Consider the following 3884-nt stretch of genomic DNA (forward strand, 5'->3'; position numbering starts at 1 on the left):
GACATCAGGCCGACCTGGATGACTCCCATTGTTGAGTACCTCGTCGAGGGCAAGTTACCCGAAGGGCGCAACGACGTACGGCGAGTCCTTTATCAAGCTCCGAGATATACGCTAGTTGAGGGGGTGTTGTACCGACGTGGGCATTCATTACCTCTCCTCCGGTGTGTTCTTCCAAGTGAAGCGAAGGCCATCCTGCAGGAAGTTCATGGCGGATTCTGCGGAGATCACACTGGGGGGCAAAGCCTGGCCTTGAAGATCCTTCAGCAGGGTTTTAATGGCCGACTCTGTCCAAAGACTCGATCTCATATGTAAAAAAGTGCGACAAATGTCAGCGGTTCGCCGCGGTTGCACGAGCGCCCCCGACCGAGCTAAAAATGATATCGTCTCCCTGGCCCTTCGCCATTTGGGGCATAGATCTAATAGGCGCCCTGCCCACCGGAAAGGACGGGGTCCGTTACGCCGTGGTAGCCATTGACTACTTCACAAAGTGGGCCGAAGCAAAGCCGTTGGCGACAATAACATCGAAAAAGGTGCTAGACTTCGTGGTTAAAAGCATCGTGTGTCGATTTGGCCTACCCAAAAAGATCGTCTTCGACAATGGCACTCAATTTGACAGCGACCTGTTCACCGAATTTTGCGAAAAGCACGGAATTGTGAAAAGCTTCTCATCCGTGGCCTATCCCCAGGCGAACGGCCAGGTCGAAGCTGTCAACAAAACTCTGAAGGCAAGCCTCAAGAAGAGGCTAGATGAGGCAAAGGGGATCTGGCCAGAACAGCTCCCTCAAGTTCTGTGGGCCTATAGGACCTCACATCGGACCCCCACGGGTCACACTCCTTTCTCCCTAACCTTTGGAAGTGAAGCGGTCCTCCCTGTGGAGGTGAAGGTCCTGTCGCACAGGGTCTGGTCCTACGAACAAGACAAGACCCACGAGCTCCTATGCCACTCCTTAGACTTGATGGACGAAAGGCGAGAGGATTCACAACTCCAGCTCGCCCATTATCAACAGAAAATCACTCGCTACTTCAACACTAAGGTCAAAAGACGTGCCTTTAGCGTCGGCGATTTGGTCTTGAGGAGAGTTTTCCTGGCCGGGAAAGATCCCAAAGATGGGGTTTTGGGACCAAGCTGGGAAGGACCATACCAGGTCATCGAAGTCATCAAAGAAGGGACGTATAAATTAGCTCGACTTGGTGGAGGGGCGGTCCCGCGGACTTGGAATGCAATCCACCTAAAGAAATATTATCAATAAACATTTGTAAGACCTAGAAGGTCACCTTCCATGTATAAATAAAAATCAAATGTTTCTCGTTATTTTCAAGTGTAATTTTAAAGTAACAACGAAAGGCCCTTTCCCAGTTACTTGGGGGACATATGGTACCTGGATATATCCAGGTCTCCTTAACGACTTAGGTGTTAATTTTTATCTACGGATAAGAGTCATCACAAACTAAGTCCTATCCTGGTCTTAACCGGGTCATAAAACTTAGAAGTTAACAAAAATTTGTTGACCGTGGTTCTTCTTTAAAGAGCCCGGGATACGGATAAAAGTTAACGCGATCTAAGTTTTTTCAAAATAAGTTCCTGGTCTTAACCAGGTCATAAAACTTATAAGTTAGCTAAAATTTGTTGACCGTGGTTCTTCTTTAAAGAGCCCGGGATACGGATAAAAGTTAACGCGATCTAAGTTTTTTCAAAATAAGTTCCTGGTCTTAACCAGGTCATAAAACTTAGAAGTTAGCTAAAATTTGTTGACCGTGGTTCTTCTTTAAAAGAGCCCGGGATACGGATAAAAGTTAACGCGATCTAAGTTTTTTCAAAATAAGTTCCTGGTCTTAACCAGGTCATAAAACTTAGAAGTTAGCTAAAATTTGTTGACCGTGGTTCTTCTTTAAAAGAGCCCGGGATGCGGATAAAAGTTGACGCGATCTGAGTTTTTTCAAAATAAGTTCCTGGTCTTAACCAGGTCATAAAGCTTAAAAGTTAACTAAAATTTGTTGAACGCGGATCTTCTTTAGAGAGCCCGGGACACGAATAATGTTAACTTGAACCAAGTCATAAAAATAAAAAGACAAATTGTGACCAAATGCATACAAGTATGTATATAAAACTGGCTGAGCAAAATGTCTCGAGGCGGAAACGCCCCACACAAAAAGAGAATTACAATAAAAAAAAAAAATGCTCAAAGTGCGTAAACGAGGAGCATCCTAAGCCCCATCAGTTGGCCCTTTGGAGGTCGCGGTCTCGCCCTGTTCCGCCGCGGCAGAAGCCTCTCCAGTCTCCGAAGGAGGAGCCTCCTTATTCAGGCGGGCTTGAAGCCGCGGCAACAGGAATGCCCAGAGGTCCGGCGGCATGAAGGAGAAGTCCGCGTCCGGATTGTGGGACCAGCAGTGATAGAATAAGTCCTGTAAGGACTGCTCCGACACGACCCGCTCGTCTTTCAGGGCGGCCTGGGAGGCCTGGACTTCGGCGTTCGCCACCTCAAGGTCTGCCCGCGATGCGGCCAGGGAGTTTTTAAGCTCTAGGTTCTCGGAGCGAAGCTTCTCTAGCTCGGATGCGGCCAGGGAGCGTTTAAGCTCTTGGTTCTCCGAGCGGACCTTCTCTAGCTCGGCTTTGGAGGCCACCAGAGCATCTCTCGCCTCCTGAGACTCCTGGAGGGCAGTCTGGCGATCTGCTTCCAAACCCTCGAGCTGGGCCTTGGTCCTAACGATGCCTCTATAGGCGGCAGCCATGCCCTGCAAAAAAAAAAGAATGATAAATTAGCAAACTGGAAGGAAAAAGGCGGCGTGTGAGTGTCAAAGCCTTAGAAGAAGGGGGCACTTTACCGTTAAAGTCATGTCCATAGCAGATTCTATAACTCGGACCGGGCTCGTTGTTTCGATGGCCCGAAGCTCCTTCTCCCTGATATTGTAATAGTGGCTGACGGCGTAGCTGGCCGACTCATACACCGTACCCCGGAATGCTTCGGGCATCTTCTCCAGAGCCCGGGGGTCGACCGGGATACGCACGTCCGGGGCTGCCGCGGCCTGATTCCCGACCTCTATTACCCCGTCCTGGGCGGCCAGTGGAGATCGTTGGGGTGGCGGATGCATGAGTCCTGTCCTGGCGACAGGGAGGTTCGCCCCCGCGACTTGGGATGGCGGGTCTCTCTCCTTCTCCGTAGCTGGGGATTTGGTGGAGGCCCTGGTCGAGCTCTTGGACTCGCGAAGCCTCTTTAACCTCGGCCCCGCTGGGGGATTCCCACCGAACACAACGCCCCGCAGACTATTCCCGGGCTGAGACATCTCTTCTGCCAAAGAGCAAAAAACACGGTTTTTAGCAATCATATAGAAATAAAGACAAAAGGTCCAAAGGCAATAAGAAAGCAAATACTAAGGGAGCCCTACCCCCCGAGCTGGAAGAGCCTAGGACGATTATCTCACGAACTGGCGAAGGTTCTAGGTCCGGTTCTGAATCGGGGCTGGACTCTTCTACGTATTGCCTAATCCCCGGAGCATAGACGCCCCTCTGGAGCGCAGGCCACGTGCGTAAATTGGTCCCGTACTCCTCAAAAATGGCCGACCTAAAGGCTAGGGTATTATCTACTACTACGGTACCCTTGGGCCGACTCTCTTGGTTGTCCAGCACGAGCTGGTCAACGCAGTGGAGCAGGAGCGTGTCCAGGTTTGGATTCCTTGGGTGACGATGGACGAGCTGCCTAGGGTTGAACCTAACCAGCCGGGGGTCTGCAGTGGCCCTATCTACGTTCTTAAATAAGTAAGAGTTACCTTGACCGGAAGGACCCGCGGCTGCTCCGGATTGAGCCCTCTCCTCTCTCATCCCCTGGGCGACCTCCAAGCTCCTCTTCCTGTTCCTCACCAGAGGAACTTCCTCACCTTCTTCCTCG

Source organism: Humulus lupulus, chromosome 9 (genome assembly GCF_963169125.1).
Source record: "Humulus lupulus chromosome 9, drHumLupu1.1, whole genome shotgun sequence".
NCBI classification, from domain to species: domain Eukaryota; kingdom Viridiplantae; phylum Streptophyta; class Magnoliopsida; order Rosales; family Cannabaceae; genus Humulus; species Humulus lupulus.